The sequence below is a fragment of the Lithobates pipiens genome, unplaced genomic scaffold (assembly GCF_037356315.1).
Source record: "Lithobates pipiens isolate NorthernLeopardFrog02 unplaced genomic scaffold, aLitPip1_a1.2 Scaffold_19, whole genome shotgun sequence".
In the NCBI taxonomy this organism is placed as follows: domain Eukaryota; kingdom Metazoa; phylum Chordata; class Amphibia; order Anura; family Ranidae; genus Lithobates; species Lithobates pipiens.
The window spans coordinates 81,951,822-81,965,848 of record NW_027507764.1 but is presented as its reverse complement, the minus strand read 5'-3'; the positions used below and the strand labels follow the sequence as shown (position 1 = coordinate 81,965,848).

At 42.5% G+C, this 14,027-nt stretch overlaps 1 protein-coding gene across 10 annotated transcripts in view; it reads right to left on the bottom strand.

The window, feature by feature from the left end:
• KIAA1217 (KIAA1217 ortholog) overlaps window positions 1-14,027 on the bottom strand; it is a 954,123-nt gene that overhangs the window by 438,907 nt on the left and 501,189 nt on the right. Inside the window, exon 1 of one of the 10 annotated variants that reach the window (XM_077490976.1) lies at window positions 3,543-4,420. The exons of the other annotated variants lie outside the window; for them this stretch is intronic. The gene's annotated coding sequence lies outside the window, so the exon portion shown is untranslated. Of the gene's footprint in view, window positions 1-3,542; window positions 4,421-14,027 lie in introns of those variants that run through there. 10 annotated transcript variants of the gene reach the window in all.

The window sequence follows — 14,027 nt, the reverse complement described above, 5'->3', positions numbered from 1 at the left end:
ACAGGCAGACTACAGACACCCCCCCATGCACGATATTTAAAGGAATATCTTTTCATTTTTATTGTTTCACTTTAAGCATTATTAACCCCGAAAAAAACGTCTGCTTTTAAAACTTTTTTCTGCATTGATACATGTCCCCTGGGGCAGGACACAGGTCCCCAAACACTTTTTATGACAATAACTTGCATATAAGCCTTTAAAATGAGCACTTTTGTTTTTTCATGTTAGTGTCCCATAGACTTTCATGGTGTTCCGTGGCTTTTCGAATTTGCCACGAACACCACATAATGTTCGCTGTTCGGCGAACACCTAATGTTCGAGTTGAACTTACATTCGACTCGAACATCTGGCTCATCCCTACTGATCACCAATGGAGCAATGTCTCATCACTAGACTGCCATAGCTACTACTTGGCCAGCCTGTGACGGCAGGGTTGGAGGCTGTCAGCCTCTACAACTGCAAACATGTGGTCACCAACCATAAAAATTCATAAATTGAGGGTCTCACTTTTTGCCTACTAATTTGGAGAAGGCCAATAAGAGGTAATTTGAAATATTATTACTACTGTAAAAAAAATGATTAATGCACTCCCTGTGTGCACAGCTCACCCAAAGCTCAGGCTGTCCATACACATACCAACTGCTGGTCTGACTATTAGAAATATGAATACTACAGGTTACTGCAGTTAGCATATCATCATTCCTCTCTGCCCTTGTCTGGTCATACACAGTTAGATTTTACCTTCATAGAAAATCAATCATTCACCTAAAATCAATCATTGCCATCATTGGGTCAACTAAATTCCTTTGAAAGCCCTTAAAATTGCTTCCAGAACTAATATTTGAACCGAATCCCAGACATAACAAAAAGGTTTGTTAAAAATAAATTTCTAGCCCACTAGTTCAAATTTTCTCATCACTACAGTCAAAAACAAATGTCGATATGACCCCACTAACCATTAGAAATTGAACCAACATTCCAAAAATAAACATTTTTGATTGAAATTCTACGGGGATATGGCCAGCTTTACTGAGTCAGCCTGACACTGTCTTTACTCATGGCCACACCCACACCAATGTGTTTACTGATCACATAGTAATGGTCAATACATTTTTGTTAATACATAAACAACCAGAATGTTTCGCCATACACAAATTTAAATTACATATAAACTAAAACCAAAACAACAGCTGGCTTGAATTATATTGTATTATCCTTTAAATACTACTTTATAATAACACTGTGTATAAGTAAGAATTTACAGAAGGATCCAAGACCTATGGGGATATTTACTAAAATTGGAGTAAACAGAATCTGGTGCAGATGTGCATGGTAGCCAATCGGCTTTTAACTTCAGCTTGTTCAATTAAGCTTTGACAATAAAACTTGGAAGCTGATTGGTTACTATGCACAGCTGCCATCGATTCTGTTTGCTCCAGTTTTAGTAAATCCCCCCACAGAGTAATGGGCAGGCTATTTTTTTTACCTATATTAACCACTTGCTGACCACCCTATAGCAGTTTTACTGCTACAGGGTGGCAGTTGTGCACATATATATACGAGATTCGGAAGCAGGTGCGAATTCCGGCTTGTTCCTGCTGTGACTATACGCAGCAGAAACCATGGATTCAATGTCCGCCGGCACCCATCGATCATTCGGTACAGAGGCAGAATGGCAGTCTACCTATGTAAACAAGGCAGATTGCCGTTCTGTCAGTAGGGAAGGCATGGATCCTGTGTTCCTGCAAAGCAGGGACATGGTTCAATGCCTTCCCCTAGGAAAAGCACCTCCCACACTGTACAAGAACACAGGCTAGGCACACAGTTAACCCTTTGATCACACCTCATGTTACCCCTTTCCCAGTCAGTGTCATTAGTACAGTGACCGTGCATATTTTTTTAGCACTGATCACTGTATTAATGTCACTGGTCCCCAACAAAAAAGTGTCAAAAGTGTAAGTTCGTCCGCCGCAATATCGCAGTCCCTCTATAAGTCACAGATCACCGCCATTACTAGTAAAAAACAAATAAATAAATAAAAAAACTCCATAAATATAGTTGGTAAACGTTATAAATTGTGTGCACAACCAATTAATATACGCTTTTTTGGGTTTTGTTTACCAAAAATATGTAGCAGAATACATATTGGCCTAAACTGATGAAGAAATTAGATTTTTTTCTTTTTATGTTTTATAGCAGAAAGAAAAAAATTTAGTTTTTTTTTGTTTTTTTCAAAATTGTTAGTCTTTTTATTATATATAGCGCAAAAAATAAAAAAACGCAGGGATGATCAAATATCGCCAAAAAAAAAGCTCTATTTGTGGGGGAAAAAAAGGGCATCAGTTTTATTTGGGTACAACGTCGCAACAACCGTGCAATTGCCAGTTAAAATATTGCAGTGCTGCCTAGCAAAGAGTGGTCTGATCATGAAGGTGGGGGGGGGGGTTAAACCTTCCAGAGCTGAAGTGGTTAAATTCTTGATACCCTTATGCAATCAGAAGCTGAAAATCAGTCCTTTCCATGCCTAATGCCCCGTACACACGATCTGAATATCGGACGACCGATCATACGGCCGTTTTCGGTTAATAATCGCAAGCAGAAATTTAATAGCTAAATAAAGTAACGAAAATTCGAAAAGTGATGTCATGTGTTGTAATGTATTTATATTTCATTTTCGGACGACAACTATACTGACTAAACGAAAATCGTACGATTTGGAATCGTACGAGGAAAATTTCCGTGCATGTCCGATCGAATAATATCGGATGAACGGTCTTGATCGGCTGTCGAAAGTTGTGTACACACGAACCAAAAATCGTACGATCCTTCCTCGGACGACCGTTTTCGTACGATATTCGGATCGTGTGTACGGGCCATAACTCTGTACAGAGTGCTATGGACAGAACCCAATGCCTGAATTCTAGAGATAGTGCAGAGTCAGCACAATATTGAAAGGTTATGCTGATCCAAATAGTAACAAACCAGGAAAAACAATCTACTTTATGACATTACAGATCTGTTCAATGGCAAGTACTCATTGACATACATGTATGCCCCCCATCACACAAAATACCAGGGGCAAGATTTTAAACTCTAGAAAACAAACATTTAGCCATTCCACCTTTACAATGATCAGGGGAAAAAAATTAAATTACGGGACTAAAACACCAATATACACCATTTTAATATTTCAATTTTTTTTTTTTTTTTGTATAAAATAACCTTTTGATTTTCTTTCACAGTAAATGATTTGCCTTGTTGAACTAGACACGCTACCTATGTTTACACGCCTCCAAGGCTTTATTTAACTGTAACACAGGTGGTAAAAGTTTAAACCCACACGGCATTGTGCATCGAAAACGACAGATTTCCCCTTTTCAGGTCGTTGGTGTTCCTGGAAGCTGCGAAAGTAGCAAATTCAACAGCAACACTTTCATTCTGCAAACAAGATCTCGCATGTTTGCTCGATAAGAATGCACAGAATGCAGTCACATTAAAGAAAGGATTGCCAGAGGTTGGCATGCATTGGTATGTTGGTTTACCTGAGTGTTGGTGATCAGACATCCAGCAAAATCCTTAAGCCATCCAACCTGATGTCCTGAGTGTGACCATGAATAGAAAGTTTTAATCCTTTTTGCTAAGTCAGGTCCAAACTAGCCACATCTACCTCCTGTACTTGCTGGAAAACTGCTTGCAGCTTATGAGACTTTTTTTTTTTTTTAACGCTGTAACATGTTGGTTTGGCTGCCTTGACATGCTCCTCCAATCATGACATCATAATGTCTCTATGGTTACCTTAACCCCACCTGGCAGCCGGCTTGAAAAAGTTCTAAGTGGCCAATACAAAAAAGTTTTTTTTGTTTTTTTTTTTTCTTCTTTTTTATCTTCTATTCTTTTTTTTTTTTGTTTTTTTTTTAGCATGTAGCCCTTCCTGACTTGTCAGCACCTCGCTTGCAGGCTCACAGCGAGCATTTCCTTTAGTGAAGAGTTCTGATGAGTTTTGCAGAGGGCCACCGGTCTTGAATAGAACAATGGCCTCTCTCGCTATCTGCCCCTCCCTGTCTGACTATGCTGCTATCTGCTGAACAGTGCCACTATGTTTTGCTGGCAGGATGAGGGCTCTGCTTTTCTGCTCCAGCAGGTTTTTCTCTTTTTTTTACGCCTTGTGGCTAATATTCTAGCTGTTTTTTTTATACTCCCACCATTCAGCATGTCTTCGTGTTACTGGGGGAGGGAGTTCCTAAACTTAAAAAAATCTAAGCTGGTTTGCAAGAGTTAGTAAGAATGTTTATGGACTTACAGGTACAAGGAGCTGGTCAAACAGGTAAGTATAAAAGTTATGAAGTAATCGTAAAAAAGTTGAAATCACCATATATTGGAGCAAAAGCATGCTTTCTGCGCTTCCAAATGTACTCATGCATGTAAAGATTTTCAAGTGAAAATCGAATTTATTATAGGAATTTATACGAGGGCTGTATCGAAAGTAATGCAAAAGTGGGCATAACGTTTTTAATATAATACAACTGAAGCCATTTTTTTTTTTCATTTTGGAAGGGGTAAGGGATTTTTTTTTTTTTATTCTTTTTTTTTTTGGTAGGTGACAATACAGCCAGAGGTCTAGTACAATGCATAGAGCAAGGCACCCTTTAAAATGATGCACAATCTCGAAGCACCCCATTTTAAAATGTAAATAAACTAATCGTTTTACATAATGCATCACATCCACACATGTAGGACACCCAGGGTTGGAGGTGATTTATTTTTCCAAGGCAAATACACCTTTGCACACTGATACAGACTAGTATTCCAGGGTTTCTCCTCTCCTTCAGTTTCTCTTCTTCACTCTCAGCTAATGTGACTCCAGTGCAGACAGAGGGGGTATGGGTTGGGCAAACAAGGATGCTCTGCAGGGGGCGTAGTGTCCTCCTTATCAACCAATGATATAATTGGTTGTTAGGACGCCAACGTCTAGACCAGCCATTCTCAACTAGGGTTCCTCCTTGGTTGGCTAGGGGTTCCTTAAGGTGTGGCTAAATGACCTCCCATCTGATGGGACCTTCATAGTTCTAGGTCCAACACTACCATTGGCGGAGCCAGTGAAGATGACATTCTTATCACCACTACAAGTGGAGTATTTCTCCCACTGACCTCCACCTGTGTAAGGGGTGCTTTTCCAATAACCCCTGATAGACTAATCCCCGGGGGTTCCCTGAGACCTGAGTATTACTTCAAGGGTTCCTCTGGGGTAAAAACGTTGAGAAAGGCGGGTCTAGACTGTTGTAATGGTGCAAATGAAAACCCGTGGTTTTGTGTAACTAAAAGGCAGGCTTCATCCACCCGCCGGCTTGTATACAATTTTTGGGCAAATTTGTAGGCATATTGCCAAGGCACCTGAAGGCACCCTGGTCGAAAAAGGCTGGCATAGAGCACTACATTAAACAGGCATAGAAACACAGCATGTCTGGTAAATAAGAGAGTGTTTTAACCCCTGTCAGGTTTTCCTTTACCATCTGTGTCCCATAGGGGATATCTCCCTTTCACTTCCTGCCCCATAGCCAAAACAAGAAGTGAGAGAAAATCCCTCCAAAGTAATACTGGAATGTCACTAGGGTCACCAGAACTACTGTCCCCATTAGAAGATCTCCTCTCTATTACTGTTATGATGTCAACCCAACATTTGGGATTTTATTTTACTTTCACTTTTGATGATAACTGTAAACAGGACAAATAGAGAAGGTGAATCTCCCTAATGGTGGGCACAGACAGCATTAAAAACTGACAGGGGTGTTAACACCTCTGTAAATTGTAATCTATCCAAAACGAAAAAAAGATTTGCCTTTAGTTACACTTCAACTTAGATAGGTTGTAAACTAATAATTTGTTGAAACCCCTTTTAATTTTATTACAGCACTCAGTCTTTTAGGGTATGATTCTATCAGCATGGCACATCTTGACTTGGCAATATTTGCCCACTCTTCTTTACGAAAACACTCCAAATCTGTCAGATTGCGAGTGCATCTCCTGTGCACAGCCCTCTTCAGATACCCCCACAGATTTTCATATCTGGGCTCTGGCTGGGCCTTTCCAAAACGTTAATCTTCTGGTGAAGACATTTATTTGTTGATTTGGATGTATGCTTTGTGTTGTTGTCATGCTGAAAGATGAAGTTCTTCTTCATATTTAGCTTTCTAGCAAAAGCCTTGAAGGTTTTGTGTCAATATTGACTGGTATGTGGAACTGATCATAATTCCCTTTACCTTGACTAAGGGCCGGTTCACACAGCGAGGCGCGGCGAGGCGTCTGCGGGGACCTCAGCGGCGACTTGCAGAGGACTTCTGTATAGAAGTCAATGCAAGTCGCCCCCGAAGTCGCCCAGAAGTAGTACAGGAACCTTTTTTCTGAGTCGGAGCGACTCGAGTCGCTCCTCTCAGAACGGTTCCATTGTACAGAACGGGGGCGACTTGCGGGAGCGAGGCGAGGCGAGCCGTGTCGCCTCGCATCGCCTCGCTGTGTGAACCGGCCCTAAGGCCCCTGTTCCAGTTGAAGAAAAACAGCCCCAAAGCATGATTCTTCCACCACCACGCTTTACGGTGGGTATGGTGTTCTTTTGGTGATGTGCACAATTGTTTTTGCACCAAACATATTTCTGGGAATTCTGGCCAAAAAGTTCAACCTTGGTTTCATCATAACACATTTTCCCAAATGCTTTTGAGAGGCTTCAGATGTGTTTTTGCTAAATTTCTTTGTAGGAAAAGTCTTGCACTCTACCCCATAGCCCAGACATATGAAAAAAACGGGATATTGTTGTCACATGTACCACACAGCCAGTACTTGCCAGATATTCCTGCAGCTCCTTTAATGTCGCTGTAGGCCTCTTGGAAGCCTCCCTAACTGGTTTTCTTCTTATCTTTGTATCAATTTTGGAGGGACGTCCAGTTCTTGGTAATGTGACTGCCATATTTTCTCCACTTGATGATGACTGTCTTCACTGTGTTCCATGGTATATCTAATGCCTTAGAAATTCTTTTGTACCCTTCTCCTGACTGATACCTTTTAACAATGAGATCCCTCCGATGCTTTGGACGCTCTCTGCGGACCATGGCTTTTGCTGTAGGATGCGACTAAGAAAATGTCAGGAAAGACCTACTAGAACAGCTGAACTTTATTTGGGGTACAATCAGAGGCACTTTAAATGATGGCAGGTGTGTACTGACTCCTATTTAACATGAGTTTAAATGTGATTGCTTAATTCTGAACACAGCTACATCCCTAGTTATAAGAGGGTGTGCACGCTTAGCCCTTGTACACACGGTCGGAGAATCCGTCGGAATGTGTCCTATCGGACCGTGCTGTCGGATAATCCAACTGTGTGTGGTATGCATCGGACTGATTCCGTCGGAATATCCGTCGGACCCAATTTTCCAACTTGTTGGAAATATTTTCCGACAAACTGGTCCGATCGGACATACTCCGATCATGTGTAGAGAATTCCGATCCGACCGTGTGTATGCAACAGTTTCGGACACAATCCGTCAGACAAAATTCAACGGATTTGGTTGGCAGAATGTCCGACCGTGTGTACAGGGGCTTATACAACCACATTATTTTCGTTTTTTATTTTTAATTCCCCCTGCCTAAAAGATTCCAGTTTGTTTTTCAATTGAGTTGTACAGTTTATAGGTCACATTAAAGGTGGAAAAAGTTCTGAAATGATTCATCTTTGTCTATTTTTTTTTACATCACTGAAACCTGACATATTAACAGGGGCGTGTAGACATTTTCTATCCACTGTATGTGATACAGATGGCGTAGCTGTTTCAGAATGCACAGCTTAAATGCCAATAGTGGGGATCAAATTGGGTTTTGAGACTGGCGTTATCCTGGCAAAGCTCTTTGAAGATTCCGGCATGGCAAGGATGCCGGCAAGAATGGCAAACTGAGAATGCGTAGCTTTATGTCAGCTGCTGAAATAATGAAGAAAACTCTGAAAGGGAAAGCTTCAGATAACCATATCTTGTATGTATACTGAATATTAAAAGAAAGTTTATTTACACTTTATAGTGGAAGTTTAGGTTTAGTTATATAGTATGTATGTGCCATACCTGTGGGAAGCTGAAAATCACTGTAGCAGGCACCGCTACTACAGTGGTCTCCACTGGCTTCAGGGTCCCGTGCCAAGCTGCTGCCCTGCTACACTGTAAACATAGGAGGCTGCTTAATCGGCATGAATGCCATTTAGGGAACACTTTGCATTTTCTCAATGAGTGCAAAGCGTTTTCTGACTGGATGAGGTGGAGTTGTGGGTCAGTGATATCATGATCTCCACCCCACCCAATCAAAGAATTCTTTACATTCAGTGAGAAAAAGCAAGATGTTCTCTGAATGGTGCCTGCATTAGTGTGTGACCTCCTATATTCTGCAAGCAGCAGGACCCCAAAGCTAGTGGTGATTGCTGTAGTAGTGGTGTCTACTACACTGAATGTCAGCTTCCACAGGGATCCCCCAGATATGGCACATATATATATACATCCTAGCTGGACCAATGTAACTATGTAAAAATTTTCCTAGTTTTTTGGAGGTTTGACTTTCCCTGACTTAGAGGCTAACAGCCACCAACTGCCATTCCAATGATGTCCAATGAGACTGCCTACATTTCCAGTAATATCAGCTCCTTCTGGACTTAGGTATTTGAATGCTATAATAACATTTATGATGAGACGCTATCGATCTCCTCAAAGATCGCTCTCCTCTCCATACTCCCTGGGTCTATAACGGCACAGAAACAGAACCTCCTACACTGTTTTATGTCTTCAGCGAGACAGCTCATTCCATCATATTGGGAGATAACCACCACTCCTCCCTTGTCACGTTGGGTCACGATTATGAATGATACCATACGAATAGAGGAGATGTTGGCCCTTGATAAAGACACTTATGATGAGTACAAAGTGCTGTGGTCTATCTGGCTCCGCTTTTTCCGCCTCAGATACCCTCACGAATATACTGTTGAACCTGTCAGGATTATCCTAACAGGCTTCCAACCTATGGGGTGCACTTGTGCATGTGTTCATTAGTCCACCATCCTCTACCCTAACATCTACTTCTCTATATGAATGTCTCCTCAGCAGCCCCCCTTTCGTTCCTCCTTGTCTCCCCCCCCCCTTTTTTGTCTTTCTCTTTCTTAATTCCCGCACCCCTCTGAATCACTTTTCCCCTTCCCTTTCTCTTTTTCTTCCTTTTGTCTCTTTCCTTTCTCTGGCTTGGTTCTGTCTTTTTACTCTCTAAAACTTACATACGTAAATTTTTGTTATGAACATCAAGGCTCATTAGCCAGAATTATTCTTTGTTATGCCGCGTACACATGACCGGACTTTTTGACAGCAAAGGTCCGATGGAACGAGACAATTCGATCTTGTGTGGGCTCCATCGGACCTTTGCTTGCCAAAAATCTGGCAGACTTTAGAAATAGAACATGTTTTACATTTTTCCACCAGAACTCCGCCGGACCGAGAAATCCGTTCGTGTGTATGCTAGTCCGACGGACAAAAACCAACGCTAGGGCAGCTATTGGCTACTGGCTATGAACTTCCTTATTCTAGTCCAGTCGTACGTCATCACGTTCGAATCCGTCGGACTTTGGTGTGATTGTGTGTGGCCAAGTCCGTTCATTCGGAAAGTCCGTCGGAACTCCGCCGAAACTCCGTCGGAAAGACCGCCGAACCTAGTCCCTCGAAAAGTCCGGTCGTGTGTACGCGGCATTACAAGAGACGGTCTTCCACCCTAGTGCAACAATGTTATAGAATAGGAGTCAAGCTGTGGGCGATAGCCATTGGGTTGACTCCTTACCCATGTTTACTTGTGACTGTCTCTGGATTGTGATTTTTTTTTAATGTTGTTGTTCACCGTGTTATCTGTAAAATTGTTAATAAATATATTATTTTCAACCCTAAATTTTCAGTAATATAGCTCTCATTGGACTGGAAGAAAGATTAGCATTTCTGTTTATATAATTTATATTAATTTGAGTGATCTACAGCTCCAGCATTAGAAAATGTATGAAGATTTTATTTCAGGTCCCTTAGGTTATAAAAATGACACAAGTTACTTTATGTCTACTTGTGACTCATCTGCTATTATAAAACGATGTGAAAGAGCAAGCATAGCTCGAATTTTCTAAATTGTTTACTTGTAACCAACCTGGACAGATCATGATGTTACATTACACCACAAATATATCAATTAATCATAAAATATTAGAGGGAAAAAAATGCAAATTTTTTGTACGAACATAAAAAAAAAAAGGTTGTAGTCCATCTCTCCTGGTCCAAGTAAAGGCTTTGAGAATAAAACCAGCAGAAGTTATGAAAGTTGTAGGAAAATGGGAGGAAGAATCCAAAAAGGACTAGGAAATAAATGTTTATGTGTCAGTGAATGCATCCCGCCAGAGGCGTCCAGATTAACAAGCAGATGCTTCAGGAGGTAATCGTGTGGCAGTTAATTGTCTTCTCCGGGGTCACCGGGTGCCGGGGCAGGATTTCACGCAGACTTCCTGCTGCAGAGCCACATTCAGAGCTGTCCAGCAGTGATATAAATAGAAGAGGGATCATGCCTGGAATCTGTAGGGACAGCTCCTCCTAATAACAACCTTTGTACAGCCGAGCACAAACTGCACCATGCGTTTAACTGAGTGCAGACAACGGCCCATCACACCTGTGTGTGTGGATTTATTTACTGTAAAATATGTCTAAAATGTGTCTATTTTATGTTAGGAAAACGCGATTCATCCCAAGCCAACTTTTTTTTGCTCAATAGATTTTAATTTTTATTGAATCCACCAATGGAAATCATGGGGCCCCATACTTCCTGCCTGACAGGGCCCCTCCTATACAACCTGTCTGACATGTCATCCCCTGTGCTACTGTGCATATGCCTATATTATTTAAAGAGAGTCCCCTGTCTGCTCCTGACCCCTACCTGGCAGGGCCTGGGCCCAGTACAGGACTCTACCCCCTCATTGGCGATACAAAAACCAACACACGGCAACTGCCTCCATCTATAACTAGCCTTAAAGTGATTGTAAGGGTTCATTTAAAAAAAAATAACAAACATATCATACTTACCTCCACTGTGCAGCTGGTTTTGCACAGGGTGGCCCCGAACCTCGTCTTCTGGGGTCCCCATGCTTCACGGTGGGTATGGTGATCTTTTGGTGATGTGCAGTATTGTTTTTGCGCCAAACATATTTTATGGAATTATGGCCAAAAAGTTCAACCTTGGTTTCATCAGACCATAACACATTTTCTCAAATGCTTTTGAGAGACTTCAGATGTGTTTTTGCTACATTTTTTTTTAGGAAAAGTCTTGCCACTCTACCCCATACCCTATAGACATATGAAGAATACAGGAGATTGTTGTCACATGTACCACACAGCCAATACTTGCCAGATATTCCTGCAGCTCCTTTATTGTTGCTGTAGGCCTCCTACTATAGTGTATTTTTAATGAACACATAGTTGGAGTTATTGTTGCACTATTACATTTAAAATCATTTGCTAATATCTGATGTGACATATTACCTTTGTGTTCTTCCACTCTTTGTTATTGTATTAAGTATATAAGTTTGAATATCAGCCAGGTAATGAACACTGTAACCAGTGCCAAGCTGGAGAATTAAGGGCATCTCCAGGCAACAAGTTAAAGTAACCAGCAAACTACTAATGTCCTTTAGGAAGCACTCCAAGAATGTGCTAGTGAGAAAGTCCATCCTGTTGACATTCACATAAACGTATAAGGTTCCCTTATGCCGCGTACACTTGACCGGACTTTCCGGCAGACTAGGTCCGATGTAATCAGTCCGTCGGACATTCCGATCGTGTGTGGGATACTCCGATCATTTTTTATTTAAAAATCTGATGGACCTAGAAATAGAACATGTTTCAAATCTGTCCGACCAACTCAACTCCTATCGGGAAAACCATTCGTCGAACCAAATACGACGCAAGGGCAGCCATTGGCTACTGGCTATTGAACGTCCTTTTTAGTCCCGTCTTACATCATCACGTTCAAAACGTCCATTCGTTCAGAAGTTCGTCGGAACTCTGCTGAAAGTCCGTCGGGAAGACCGTTGGACCTAGTCTGCTGGAAAGTCCGGTCGTGTGTACGCAGCATTAAGCAAGGCTTTCGAGGTGCCTCTGAACAGTCAGTCTGCACCACAGCGCATTGCAGTGCACAGAAGAGCCCAATGATAGAAAGAAGAAGGAAGTAACCTCATGGGACAAACGCTTAGGAATAAATACATAAAAATGCATATACATATATGTAAAACTACGAGTCAAATGCACGACAAAGCAAATGCAAAAAACATGCAGCAAATGCGCAATTTCTGTAGCGTGAATGGACACTTAACCACCTCAATACAGGGCACGTCCCCCCTTCCTACGCAAGCCATTTTTTAGCTTTCAGCGCTGTTGCACTTTGAATGACAATTGCGTGGTCATGCTACACTGTAACCATGTGAAATTTTTATCATTTTCTTCACACAAATAGAGCTTTCTTTTGGTGATAATTAATCACTGCTGGGTTTTTTATTTTTTACAAAAAAAAAAGACCCAAAATTTTCTGTTAGTAAATTTTGGAAATAAGTAATTTTTCTCCTTCACTGTTGTGAGCTGATGAGGCTGCACTGATGGGCACTGATAGGCTTCACTGATGAGGTGGCACTTATGGGCACTGATGAGGTTTTCACTGATAGGCAGCACTGATGGGTGGCACTGAGAGGTGGTACTGGTGGGCACTGATAGGCGGCACTGCTGGGTGACACTGATGGGCAGCACTGATAGCCAGCACTGACTGGCATCACTAATGGGCACTGATTGGTAGCACTGACTGCTGGCACTTTATTGTAATCAGGGCACTGATGATTAGTGCCCTGATTACTTGTCTTGCTGTCCCCTTGAGGGGATGCCGCTGATCGGCTCTCCTCGCAACACACTCTGTCAGTGTGAGGCGATGAGAGCCGATCACAGACACTTCCGTGTGTTTATATGTGACCGGCTGTGATTGGACACAGTACCTCTTTACAGAGATCAAGGTCGCACCATGTCCTAGCAACATAGCGCAGCCGTGATCGCCGCGCTGCACGCCCCTCCGCAGACACATGCGGGAGTGGCTGTTCGGGTGTGCGTGGTCATATGATGTCCATCCAGAACGAGAGCTGCACCGTCCCTCTGTCATTTGACCGTGGGCGGGCGGCAAGTGATTAACTACTTGCCGCCCATGCTATAGCGGAAAGATGCCTGCAGCACGGACCTTAATTGTCGGGAGGGCGTCCATGGACGTCCTCCCGAGCAAGCGCAGTCTGCGCAACCCTGCGGGTCTTGAGCGGCACACTCTGTGATCAGCCGAGTCTATAAGACTCAGCTGATAACAGATCTGAGTAAGGGGACGATCCCGGCCTCCTACCACATCTGTCAGTCAATGACGGCTGATCACGTGATGTAAACAGAAGCTCGGTAATGGCTATTTTTTTCCCCCTCACACTGAAAGCCGATCACCGACTTCTGTCAGAGGGACATTGGTCCCTCGCTCAGAAAGCTACGGCTGTGCCCACCAGTGTCACCTGCCAGTTCCCACTGTGCAACCTACCAGTGTAATCTTATCAGTACCCACCAGTGCCACCTACCAGTGCCCACAGTGCCACCTACCAGTGCCCACAGTGCCACCCATCAATGCCCACCAGTGCTGCCAATCAATGCCCATCAGTGTCTAATAATCAGTGCTGCCTATCAGTGCCACTCATCAGTGATCATTAGTGCCACCTATCAGTGCCGCTTATCAGTGCCCCCTATCAGTGCGATTCAGTGCACCCATCAGTGCCAACCATCAGTGCCACCTATCAGTGCCACCTCATCAGTGCTTATCAGTGCCACCTATCAGTGCCCATTAGCACAGCCTCATCAGCACACATCAGTGAAGGAGAAAAAATTACCTGTTTTAAAAATTTTATAACAAACTATGAAACAGTTGTT